The following is a 14,355-nucleotide window of genomic DNA, read 5'->3' as shown; positions in this document are numbered from 1 at the left end:
GAACCATAGTCCATGTATTCCCACAGACATGATACCACCAGAGCAGACACTTACCTGCAATGTCAATGAACTTGTTCCTGTGAATACTGACAAGGCCTGGTATCCAGAAAAAATGGATAGAAGTATATGATAGAAATTGACCAGTCAGTTTTGAGAATCAAACAGAACAGGATGAGAACAAATGTGAAGTGATTCCAGGGCCAGTAGAGAGCTAAGTGAGTTGGTATAAATAGTACAGTCTGTGTACTGCATAGTCTCTATGTGATCCAAGGAAAGAGAAATAGAATAAAATTTAGCATTGAACACAAACTGTAGAGAGGATTCTATGTGCAACCACTGAAACACAACAAACCATGACAGAGCCCACAAAGTCACATGATTTTAAACCATCCATATAAATGGGAATGGAAAGATGGTTTGAAAGATTTTTGGCAAAGAGAAGACAATACTACTAATTGGGAGTATCCACCTTCTTCAGATGACTCAAAGAAAGACCAGTGGATACAACATCACCCAAGTACAGACCCAATTCATCCAACTGCACCTGTATACTAAGGCCAAAAAGAACAAATAAATTGTCTATTATGAAAAAGGATAGCCAACTGAGGAAGGAAAATACAAACCCAAGTGGGATACTGTTGTACAGATTGAAGTTTTTGAAGCATATAGTTAAGACATTTGTAAATGGCAGAGGTTTGGAGGAGGTTCATGAGACTATATACAAACTCTGGACTGGAGAAGTATATAAGGCTCCTGTACAAAGCTAAAGTCCTTAATGGTGGACAGAATCTAACTTCTCCAAGGCCAAGATCCCAGCACAACCATAGACCAGAGACCATAGTCCAGTTTCAATCAAATGAGGGTATGATAGAATTTTAGCACAAAACTTCAATCTGCCCCCAAGAGGTGGAAGAGAGAACACAGAGGATGTTCAGTGCCCTTGTACACTTGGCACATACTTGTCTGATGTGTGGAATAAAAGTTTGCTTATGGTCAAAGATAAGCCCCAAGAACTTTGCCTCAGGGACCACAAAAAACACAACTTCTCAAAGTTGGAGCTATGGATCAGGGTGAATACCAAATTGTTTGCAGAAGTACATGCAAACAGGTTCAGAGTGAGAAAATGTACAATTGTTTGCTGGATGTTTGAAGGATCCATAATAAAAAAAGGAATATTTCAGTGTCCACTAAACCCACCCACCATGGAGTCCTATGGGGGGGGATGCACTACAATGCTAAACAATGACACTGCAGCAATGCCAGGATATTATGAGCACTATAACCAAACACCAGCATCAGATACAATGTGCATAACACCTGTTGACAACATTCAACACTGGTACTTGGTTGATCCTAGCCCAAGTGGATCAGCCAAATGTCCCAAGACCACCCATCTAAAGGAATTCAAGGCCAAAGTGGTGTGTTGGGGTTGGAGCCCTCAACCACCAGGATCCTCTCTTCCCCTACACAGTTCACCACACACAGCAAACATGTGGATGAATGTTTAGAACCCAGAGGAGGTAAAATGAAAGTACAGAACCTCCTCTGGGAGGTTCCCTTACACCATACAGGAATAAACCTCACTAAGAAACCCACATGTGACCAAAGGAGCTCAAATTATGACAGCTGGGCAGTCACAAAACCTGACACAACAATAACATCATGAATGAGTTTAATGAGTATGATACTGGGTAGAAGAGGAAGTTTAAAATCAAAAGACAATTACCATGGACTAGGATAAAATACGAAAGTGGAGGTAGTGTTACAGATAATGTGGAAACAACATACATAATTAAGGATTAATAGTGGACAGACACAGCCTGTGATTCAATCAAATCAGGAATAAAATTAATTTCAGTACAAATTAAGGGCCTAGATGAAGAGGTTGAAGAACAGAAGAAAGAAGTAAAACTTGAGATAGAAAAATGTCCTGACCAAAAAACTGCCAGGATCAACATGGCAAGTGAAAATGAAATGGTAAAAATATAACAGCCCTGGTTGAAGAGTAAAGGGAATTTGAATTGCCCATAAATGTTATTGGAGTACTGCGAAGTAACTCAGACTGGAAGTGTAGAGAGAAAAGATAAAGGAGTATGGTAAAAAAAATGATGCAATAGAAAGGAGTAATGGATACTAGAGAGACAATGTGATGCCAGTAGTCTTCCCCACCCCCAGATAAAGGCAATTTCAAATATACTAGTTGTGAAAGGAGATGGAGAAAGACTAAAATTGAGGAAACAAGAATTAGATAAATGGGAAGGGCAATGACTGATATCACAAGAAATTGTCCAAGAATGGTAAATGAGTTATGATTAGGATTTAGTAAGGAATAAAAAAATATTAAAATAAGTAACGGCACATACCTGAAAAATCAAGGCCATATAATGCAACAAAGCTGAAGTTTCTCTTTCACATGGAGGGAAGTTCTCAAAGCCTAAGCAGGAAAAAGGAACAATATCTATTTTCCTTATTCACCCTACAAATGAGGGCAAGTAACCCTTGTAGAAGGGATTGATTGATTTAGTGTTTTGTGGCACAAAGTAGCTAGACTATCTGTACAAAACATCCAGTAAAAAGGTAAAATTAAATCAAATATAGTAAAATACATAAATGGAAATGAAGGTAAAACAAAACATCATTGAAAAACAGGAAAAGCATAAAACCAATATTGACACCTAGTCTACAATGTTAAGAGAGAAGGCAGAGTAAGAGAAGTTGTGAAGGACTTTCTCCAGCAAAATGGTAATGATCAAAACCCGCCAGGAAGACCAACAGGTAAGTACAAGAACCACCGTCAGTCACCTGAAGTTGGTCTTTCCAGTCCTGGTTCTGGGTTATGTTGTCATAACAGCCATTATCAAAAGGTAAAATAAGAAAAGTGTTAAAAGACATATAGCAAAATCGTAATAATGATTAGCCAAATGTCCGGTAAAAAGGTAAAAGTAAAGTAAATGTAGTAAAATTCGTAAAAGGAAACAAAGGTATAAACAAAACAGTAATTAAAAATAGAAAATGGCATAAAACCAATGTTGACATCCAGTCTACAAAGTTGTAAAGAGCTTTCTGTAGCAGAATGGTAATTATCATAACCCGCCAGGAAGACTAACAGGTAAGTACAAGAACCACAGTCAGTCACCTGAAGCTGGTCTTTCTAGTCCTGGTTCTGAATTGTGTGTCATTATGGCCACTACCAAAAGGTAAAGCAATAAAAGTTAAAAGACATTCAGCAAAACTGTAAATAACAACTCGCCAGGACGATTAATGGGTAGTTCAAACAGCAGCGTTAGTCACCTGAAGTTGGCCTTTCCAGTCCTGGTGTCAAGTTATTTAATGTTCTGGCCATTTTACAATGTCAAACTGAACTAGAGAGATAGAGACTCTGAAAAGGAAACCACAATTAAAAAGGTGTAATGAATAAATATCAAACACTTAAATGAGGTTAAAAAGGTTAATGGCCATTAAAAAACTAAAAACTTTATCAAGGTGGACAGTGTCACCATCACCAATAACACTGTCCAATGTTACAGACAAACCCTGGGACAGAACATGTTTAAAATAGTGCCGTCGTTGAGAGTCGTAACGATGGCAGGAAAGTAAAATGTGGCTTACAGTAATTTGAGTGTTACACAAACTACACATTGGTGCATCAGTTCCAGATAAAAGAAAACAATGAGTTAAAAAACATTGACCAATGCGTAGTCTAGTTAGAACAACTTCCTCCCTCCAAACATTACAGAAGCTAGACGGCCAAAGCCCAATATAGGGTTTTATTTGAAAAAGTTTGTTGTCGCGTTGCTCACTCCAAGTGGGCTGCCAGCTGGCACGGAACCGAGCCTTGAATACAGGACCATAGTCCATGTACGGAATAGGCACAGTAGTGATAGTGCCAGAGCAGACAGATTTAGCTGCCATGTCTGCAAGCTCATTCCCACGAATACCAACTTGACCTGGTATCCAGAAAAACTGGATAGAAGTAGATGTTAATGAGAAATGGGCCAGTCAGTTTTGAATATCAGCGAGAACAGAGTGTGAGCCAACGTGAAGTGATTCCAAGGCCAGCAGAGAACTAAGGGAGTCAGTATAAATAGTGCAGTCAGAGTACTGCTTAACTTCAATATGATCCAGGGCAAGAGATATGGCATACTGTTCAGCAGTGAACACAGAAGCTGTAGAGGAGATTCTGTGCACAACCACCAAACCACAACAAACCATGGCAGAGCCCACAGAGTCACCTGATTTTGAACCATCCATATAAATTGGAATAGAAAGGTTGTTCAAAAGATGTTCAGTAAATAAAAAAACGATACTTCCAATCAGGAGTATCTGCCTTTTTCAGATGACTTAAAAAAAGGTCACATTTGGGGGCTGTAATAAGCCATGGGGAATGGACTGGCTAGTGGATTCTGTAATGTTTCCCAAGGACAGACCCAATTCATCCAATTGCACCTGGATGCGAAGGCCATAAGGAGCAATGGCAAATCATCTGTTTTGAAAAAGTAAGGCCCACTGAAGAAAGAAAACACATTCCCAAGTGGGATGCTTTGGTAAGGAGCAAAGTTTCAAAGAATACAGTAAAGACAGTTGCAAACGGTGAAGGTGCAGAGAAGGTTCGTGAGCTTCCATGTATAAGCTCTGAACTGGGGAGGTGTGGAAAGCCCCAGTGCAGAGTCGAAGTCCTTGATGATGAATGGGGTCCAGCATCTTTAAGGCCGAGAATCTGGCAGAGCCATAGACCATTGATCCATAGTCGAGTTGTGAACGAATAAGAGCATGATATATCTTTAACATAGAACATCAATCCGCTCCCCAACTGGCAGTAGAGAGAACACGGAGGATGTTCAGTGTTCTTGTGCATTTGACCCGTAGCTGCTTTAAGTGTGGTATAAAGGTCAGCTTACAGTCAAAGGCAAGCCCCAAGAACTTGGTCTCAGGGACCACTAGCAGCGAAACTTCACCGATACGAAGTTCAGGATCAGGGTGGATACCCCATTGGCGGCAAAAAGTGCATGCAAACGGTTTTAGATAGAGAAATATTAAAGCCATTTGCCGTAGTCCACTTCAGTACACAACTGAGGGCAGTTTGTAGTTGCCGCTCAATATATCTCATGTTCGACGACTGACACGAGATGTGAAAGTCGTCAACATAAAGCCCATTTGCAACAGTGAGAGGGAGTTGTTCAGTGATGGCATTTATCTTTATACTGAAAAGTGTGACACTCAAAACACAGCCCTGAGGGACTCCAAGTTCCTGTACAAAAGAACGGGAAAGTGTTGAACCCACATGAACTTGGAATCTCCTGTCCATTAAAAAATTTTTAATAAACATGGGTAAATGGCCATGTAACCCACATATATGGAGATCTCGCAAAATGCTATACCTCCATGTTGTGTCATAAGCCTTCTCAATGTCAAAGAATATTCAAACAAGATGTTGGCATTTGAGAAAGGCTTCTCTGATTGATGTTTCAAGTCAAATTAGGTGGTGGAAGGGACTGCAGCTGAAGTTCCTGGTACCACAAGAGAACCCACTACCGTATTCCCAATGTCTGGCAAGTCATCCCGTGGAAATAAGTCGTATTTGTTACACAACCTTTGTGGCAAAATTATGCAATCACAGTAGTAGTAGATGTTACCTGAATGAGTGTTTATAGTTTAAAGAAAAAACAGGAAAATAAAATTATCTAAACATCACAAGCCTCATAAAGTCAACAAAGAAGAAACTCACGTGATGTGTTCAATGCAAAGGAATAGAATTAAGATCATAAATGTAAAACTGTAGAGAGAGACAGGGCATAGGAAAGTTGTGTCACCCTCTTAGTGGTGGACAGTTTTTGCTGCATAACATCATTATGTAGTTATGTAATTCAGGAGAAATCTTGCAAGTTTAGGAGGGAGTTGCTTAAATGCTAGTAGTATACAATTCTTTGGAACAGAAGCATGAGGAAGATAGCTTTGTGTGCATGAAGAGGTGTCATCTCAGAAACAAATTTTGATTAGCTTACTAATTTCATGACATTGATCATTTTAATAATTTTGATTAATTCACATAACACAACTTGGCATAATCTATGTTATTAGGTGGTGAATTACAATTATAACACATTACTAAGGGGGCAAAAAAGGAATTTTTGGTTCATCCACACTATCCTATCCATTAAACATAAAAAAACTTAAAGCTAACCTTTATCACTCAAACATGTAACTAGTTTTTCCCTAACCTCCTTTAAAATAACTGTATTCCCACATTCAAAGGCAACCAATTCCAAAGGTCAATGACCTTGTTAGAAAAATTAAAACAAATATTTTATCTGAAGATAACTCCTACCTTGTCAAAATTTATACTTGTGTCCCCTACTCCTACCATTAAGTATAAAAAACAATAATGCATCAACACTATAAATTCCCTCAACAACCTCAAACACCTTAATTTATGTATTCAAACCTATACCTTTTCTTTCACTGAGATAAGGATATGTAATGCCCTTAGAAAAGATAATGCAAGATAAGATTAAGTTGCTCAAGTCTCATTCCATGTAAGGCTAATACTTTTATATACTCTTGTCAAAATGTTATTTGCTTTACTACTTGCAGCAAAGCATGGTTTAGGTAACTTATTCATCACTGTTCCAAGATGTTCTACAAAGCAAAAATGCCATTGACACATGAATGAACTATTTGACAGCATGCATATAAAGGTTTTTGTATAAGTACTTCAGAGGCATTGAAAAATGAAACAAGAGAAAATTTAAAAAAGAATGGATTTATTAGTGTCCTCAAAGATTGACTGACTGAACAGGAGTTAATGTATGCCGTATGAAGCAAAATGGTAAAAATTGAAAACAAAACTATTTAATATAGTAGCACAAGAAACTGGGCAAGCAGCTGATATAAAAGGGAGAATTCTGAACTTGTGAAAATTATATCAGAAACATTTGGTCAAAAACATTTTGGAAGGAGTACAGATGCAACAGCTGAAAATCTTAGGAAAGTACTAGTCCTATGAAATTACTTATGCACACAGTAAATAAACATTTAGAAGAAAAATACAAAATGTGATAACTATATTGCAATAGTGATGAAAATGTCCAAAAAGATGTATTCAAGCTTTATTATTATTCACCAAAATACAGGAGAATTTTATGAAACTGCAATTTCACTGAATTAAAAAATAAACAACTATGGTGATGTTCAATAAATATGCTAGGTAGCAGAGCATTGAAAGCTCTTCTCAACAATTATGGGTTAATAATCATGCATCTACATAAGGTGGCTACAAATAAAGATGGCAATGCACAAGAGTTCTGAATTCCAGAATAATATAGAAAAACATAAGGGAGAAATTATTTACAAAAGCAAGTTTGATGATAGGCTAAACTGTTATTATTGTAAAGCTAGAAGTATTAGAAATGAAATGAATGACTTCAGAGCACTATTCAGAGGAAAGGATTTTGATGTAATTTGAATAAATGTAGTCTTGTTAAATTAACCAATTCTGATGACAGAGGCTTCTTTGAAGTGTGGTAGATGATTAAAAATATTGTAGTTAAAGTAATGAGACAACCTGTTTAATTTTCTGCTATCAGTTGTAATAGAAGTGGACTTTGTTATACTACCAGATGAAACTGGTACAATTAATGAGAAACTGTAATATGATATAAAAGAGTTTGGTTCCAAACTTTAAAAAAAAAATTTTTTTGGAGTGATTGGACAAGAAATATCTGCTGTGAAAAGGGGCTCTGACCTTTAATGTTTTCTGAAAAGTTACTTCTTATACAGATGAGAACATGAATTGGGTACACCTGGATTTTCAGAAACTATTTGACAATGCATTATAACAAGCTTGCTAAAAAAAAAAATTCTATAGATGTGGTGGATAAACTGGCTCATTAAATAGAAAACTGACTGAATGGAAAAATGCAGAAGGTTGTTATAACTGGAGTTTGGTCAAACTAATTTCATGTCACAAGTGGAGTACACAGTTCAATGTGAGATCTTTATTTTTATTTACATTAACAATTTGAACAAGAAAATTGTCAATAAACTACTTAAAGTTGCTGTTTATATTAAAGTTGTAAGCATTGCTGGCTGTGAGAATGATGCTTTACAAAAGGATTTGGACTACCTGTTCAGTGAGTTCAGCAAATAAATAGCAGATGGCTTTTAATTATAATAAATGCAAAGTAATGCATGCAAGATATCACAATTTGAATTATGAGTACAATTTTAATGGGAATAGCTTTAACAGTTATGGAAGATCTTAGTAGTTTAGTTGATCAATCTATTAAGCCATACAGGCAATTTACTGTTGCTAGTGGCAGGTCAAATACAACATTATATTGTGTCTATAGCAATACTGAGTACAAGTCTGAGGTGTTTATAATTTCATTGTCAATGTCATTGGTTAGGCCATATTTGAAGTATTGTTTTTAGTCTTGGATGCCATATCTTAAGAAGGACAGAAGTGTCAGAAAGGGTTCTGAAGAGGGCTACTAGGATGATTCCTGTTATAGGAAAGCTGTCATACAAGGACAGGTTAAGATTTCTTAAGTCGGTTTTTCTTAAAAGAGAAGAATTAATGGAGAGTTGTTTACAGTCATTAAAGAAACAGACAGTATTGATGCATCATATATTTTGCTCAAAATGGCAAGAATGGGAAGACTAGAGGAAAAAAGATAAATTTTGTATGAGTAGGAATCATCCTCACCTAAGGCAGCTTCATTTTTTAACAGGTGGGTAGTATTTGGATTGAATGGTTTTGAAATACAGTCAGTTCAATTAATTCAAAAGAGTTTAAGAAAAGAAAAGCTAGATAAATATTTGAATGATAAAGGCTGGCTTTGAGTGTTTTAGAGTTCAGCATTGTGAACAGGATTGGCCATCCATTATTGACCTTAAATTATATGAAACAACTGAACTGTCATAACTATATAAAGGGATAAAAACATTACAGACATTACAGAAAAACAAAATGCATGCTCTTCAAGTGGCTACATTAAAGCCAAGGACTGAACATTCATTATAGAGAAAGAGAAAAGCTTAGAAGCATGGATACATTACATAGACAATCTCTTTAATGATGAAAGAGGTGAAAAACCAAAAATTCAGAAACATGGAAGGGTTGAAAATTCTCCAGTTAAAAGTGAAAACAGCAATGAACAAAATGAAAAGAAATAAAACAAATGAACCAGATGACATAGCCATGGAACCAATACAGAGCTCGGAAACATTTAGTGTTTTCAAACTTACTGAGATACTAAATTAAATATATAGGAGTGGAAAAATTCCAATAGTTCTACATAAGTCAATTTTCATATTGAAATGCCCAAGAAACCACATGCAATTGAACATGAGATATACTGAACAATAAGACCCATAAGTCATATTACCAAAATAATCCTCAGGATAATCATATGGACAAGAAAACTAGTAAGAACTGAAAGTGGAGAAAAATGATGTAGCAGATAAAGGAATTAGAAATGTAATAACAATACTAAGAATACTCTGAGAAGAAGCAATCTGAATACAAAATAATCTGTTTGTCTGCTTTTTTGATCATGCAGCAGGTTTTGATAAGGTACAACATGAACAACTTTTCAAAATGTTACACAGTTTAAACAAAATAATCAGCAGCTGCGAGTACAGAAGATCAAATATGTGAATGTGCCAAGATACGAGGTCTGTTCAAAAAATACGCGGACAAACGTCATAAAACAAAATGTACTTTATTTAGAAGTTACAGCTCTGGGACCTCTTCAAAGTACTCTCCTCCCCAGCGCACACACTTATCCCAACAGTGTTTCCACTTGTTGAAACAGTCCTGGTACGCTTCTTTTGTAATGTCCTCCAGCTCCTTCGTCGCATTTGCCTTAATCTCGGGAATCGTCTTGAATCTTCTTCCTTTCAAGGGTCTTTTGAGTTTGGGGAACAAGAAAAAATCGAAAGGAGCAAGGTCAGGTGAGTAGTGGGGGTGGGGAAGAACAGTGATCAAGTGTTTGACCAAAAACTCACGAGTTCTGAGGGCTGAATTTTGCAGCAACATGGTGCATCTTCAATTTTTTGGTCAAAATCTCGCAACAAGATCCAACTGATATCCCACACTCTTCAGCAAGCTCCCTGACAGTCAGACGTCGATTTGCCCGCACCAGGGTGTTGATTTTGTTAACGTGTGGGTCGTCAGTTAACGTGGAAGGACGTCCAGGACGCTCATCACCTTCAATGGACTGTCGACCATCCTTAAAACGTTCATGCCACTTGAAACATGCCGTACACTTCATAGCAACATCACCGTAAGCCGTGTTAAGCATAGCAAAAGTTTCAGTTGCAGATTTTCCAAGTTTAACACAAAATTTCACAGCAAGTCGTTGCTCCTTCAGGTAATTCATTCTGAAACACTTGTCAACATGAGAAAAAGTTAAGGCAAAAAAAAAAAAAAACTGCTGAGAAAACTGTAAAAATGGTGAACTTAGAGGGATTGAAATGACTCTGACAAAAAAATACCATATTGAATTTTGCCTGGAAGAGATAATCATAAAACACCTTGAACTAAAGCCACATTCTATGTTCAACATACTCAATTTTCACATTTAGCTAAGTATAGATAATAGTTCTAGAGAGATTAAAGGCTACAGAAATGAAGAAATTATTACAATTATATTGTTGAATGTTATCAGAAAAAGAAAATACTCAGGTTTTGGTTAGTTGGTTGGACTTCAAAAAGTACATCACTAGAAATCACAACAGTTTTGTTATAGATTCATATGAAAGCACCTTTGCTACTGCGTACTTACAACATATTTTGTTCCTAGCATTATGTTGGTAAGTACTCCCTCCACAGCAGAATGTGAAAGGGAATTTAGCCAAGTATATAACTTTATAACAAGTACAAAGATATCTGTACCAAGAAGCTAAATTTGCTCTAGTAAGGTAGATGGATATAACCTAGAAAATTACATTACAACACAAATATACTGTGAGAAAAGTAAACAGTGGTGAAGGAAAAAGATACATCAAATGCCACATATGTTATGATCCTGGAGGAAAATATCAAACAGTTAGTAGACAGTTGATATCTAATGAAAGCAAGTCAGAGTAAATGGTAGAAAACTGTAAATTATATAATGAAATCAGTTTAAGGTACATATAGTTAAGACTAAAATGCTCAATATTTTACAAATATTATGGCTGCACTAGAGTGAAGACTAAATTATGAAAAATATGTACATTATGAAACATTATTGAATTTATATAGAACTAGATTGAAGAGTTCAAGGTTTAATAATTATTTACAATATTATTTGAGTTAAAATGTTCAAAATTAATAATAATAAAGGTTTTGTTCTCTGTTATATCTATTTTTTGTTTTAGGCAATTTCTTAGGACTTTGCTTAATGACTTGTCATACTTTTTCAAAGGATTTACACCATGTCACTTCCAATCCTGTATATAATTACAAACTGAAGGATGAGTAAAAATGAAAACAGAAGGAACTGACAAAGAAAATTTTTAAGGCCTAAGATACAAGCTGCCATTCCTTATTCATGTGTGGTACCTCACATATGGCCAGTAGAAAAGTCAGGCCCATTAATTACTGTTGGTTTTCAGATCTCAGGTTTGGAGTATATTACCCAGAAAGTTCTAAAAGATGATACATCACAAAGAAAGAGAAAAAGTATACAAATTTATGTAGTTAACAATAACACTAAATTATACATCACTCACACAATACAATAAGCAAGTGGCTGGTGATGCTCTAAAGTTTCAAGTAGAAAATAGAGGATCTGCAAGACTGGATGAAGACTTTAATATCAAAATACTTCTTCCATGATGATGAGAAAACCCACTTATAAAGAAAATTATATATTTAAAAATGGCTGATATGGGTAGAGAAGGCACTAGTATAGGAGTGAAGGTCAAAACATTGTTTGCTCCTCTACTTGTGCCTTTTCTACTCATATCAGCCATTTTTAAATATATAAAATACTTCTTGTATTCTGTGCACTCCCCATATGAGTTAGCCTTAGTGAAATGAAACCATTAAATAAAATTAACTCAAGTTAAATGCTCTAATATTAACTCATGTAAACACACCAGAACAATGAAATATACAAGTCCTTACTTGGATTTCATAAATAACTCCACTTGAATGATTCTAACAACAGCAGAACTAATGTCCCATTATTTACACTTTTCAACATAAAATTAACTCTCATGACTCCTTTGTATAAAGTGAATGTAAACAATTCTGAAATAATTGCAACAACCTTATGACACTCACATTAGATAACAGTGAACTTAAACAAATGAAGCTAACTTTGCTTATGTAAGATGAATGCCTAATATAAAACAAAATAACTTCAAAAGTTCTCCCTAAATAAAATATAAAATAATATCCTAACTTGCAAAAACACACAATTCTAATGGAAAAATTTTAAGAGTTCTCATTGCATTAAACAAAGAGAAAACATACTACCTGAATAAAAATATTTGCAAGAAACCTCTATAAAAATCTACTCTTCCAAGCCCCAACATTATCTTAAATATGTCAATAAACCTTAAATTTCCTGAAACAAGAAAAATGCCTAGTGCTTGTTAGATCAGCTGCCCAAGTGGCACTGATGATCAAGTTCATCCACTACTATTACCTGATTTGCTTACAAGAATAACTCAGTTCACTAATTAAAACAATGTTTCAGGATAACATGGGAACCACAAGTCTATCTTGGCTGTTCAATCCTCTAGACTAAACTATTACTGAATAAATTCATTTTAAAAAAATTTAAAGCTAGTCTTTACTATTCATATACTTATCAAGTTCTCTTTTAAACTCAATTCAAGTTCACTGACTCTACAGCATCTGAAGACCAAACAAACACAATATCATCAGCAAATTTATACAATCTATTTAACAATAAAAGTATCATGCAGACTTCTTAATCTTAATTTAACCTAGTTTGTTTCTTACAGACAGTGAAGGTTAGAATCTTACTTAAGCATCACTGTGTTCTATACAATGAAATGTGAAAAATTACATTTTTTGAAAATTTTACTTCTTAACTAAAATATTAGAAAATATATCAAATGCTCTGCTACTACAAATGTATGATATTACTGCTTTCGTTTTTTACCTACTACCATTCTAGAGAAAACAGATATCATTCCACTTTTACTTTATGCATTAATTCACTTGCAAGAAAATGTCACTTGGGTTTCTAAAAATTGTGTTAAGGATTTTAAGACAAAAGCCATCATTACTTATTTATAGATAATTTTAGTTTTTCATTATTTCTGGCCTTTCATTCCATGAACAAACAACATCTGCCATTTCATTTTAATCATGTACATTGGTTTACTTACAATTACACTAAATTTTAAGATACAAACTTTTATTCACTAATTACCCATGATTGTACTGTTTTATTGCCAGTATTCTGAGTCATCATTCCATGGAAAGCACCTATCATTTCAGTTTAATTTAATACATTAGTTTTCTTGTAAGAAATGATATTACAAAATTTTTGCTGCAGAATTTAAGTAATAAGCTATCATTCACCCTCCCTCCTCATTATATTCAGTTGACATCCCTTTCTCAGTCATAGCCGAAGGGCATTCCATTTTGGCATTCATTTTGATCTATCCCATTTTTTGATTCGTTTCCTTACTTTTTTATTTTCAATTCGAAATATTAAAACCACTCTCTTGAGAGTGCTTTATCATTTATTGAATCTGCAACACTTTTGTCTTTTTCTACATTTAAGAAAAACAACAACTTCAATTATAAGTACTTAAACTATTACTCGTGTTCGCTATTCTCATAGTAATAACTAAAATTAAACAAATTAATAATACTGAATAACACACAAACGATGATTCTACGCTAGTTCTACTGCGACTACATGCGCTATAATTTCCTTCAATTTTTCCACAACTATAAAAAAAGTTAATAACATATATCCATAATAAAAATATAAAGTTATATACCCGACTTGGTTAAGTTTTCTCGACCAAAAAAATACGTATGCAAATTGAGATACTTTAACCTCAAAATGTAATATTACACTATCTCAACATCTTTTACCTACCTTCCTAGCCGACAACCTAAACTAATATAAACAATCAGACTTCTCAGCACATCTTTATAATGATATCCGCTAGAGGCCACTCTATAAAAACTTCTTGGTAGATTTTGTTTGTTTGTTTTGGAATTTCGCACAAAGCTACTCGAGGGCTATCTGTGCTAGCCGTCCCTAATTTAACAGTGTAAGACTAGAGGGAAGGCAGCTAGTCATCACCACCCTCCGCCAACTCTTGGGCTACTCTTTTGCCAACGAATAGTGGGGTTGACCGTAACATTATAAC

General features: G+C 35.2%; 1 protein-coding gene across 1 annotated transcript in view; it reads right to left on the bottom strand.

The window, feature by feature from the left end:
• Positions 1–14,148, bottom strand: part of LOC143240149 (alpha-methylacyl-CoA racemase-like) — a 65,170-nt gene extending 51,022 nt beyond the window's left edge. Inside the window, exon 1 of the mRNA XM_076482111.1 lies at positions 14,079–14,148. The gene's annotated coding sequence lies outside the window, so the exon portion shown is untranslated. The remainder of the gene's footprint in view (positions 1–14,078) is intronic.
• Between the last annotated feature and the right edge of the window lie 207 nt (positions 14,149–14,355).

Source organism: Tachypleus tridentatus, chromosome 2 (assembly GCF_004210375.1).
Source record: "Tachypleus tridentatus isolate NWPU-2018 chromosome 2, ASM421037v1, whole genome shotgun sequence".
NCBI lineage: Eukaryota > Metazoa > Arthropoda > Merostomata > Xiphosura > Limulidae > Tachypleus > Tachypleus tridentatus.
The sequence above is the reverse complement of the archived record's forward strand: the minus strand, read 5'-3'. Positions and strand labels throughout refer to the sequence as shown.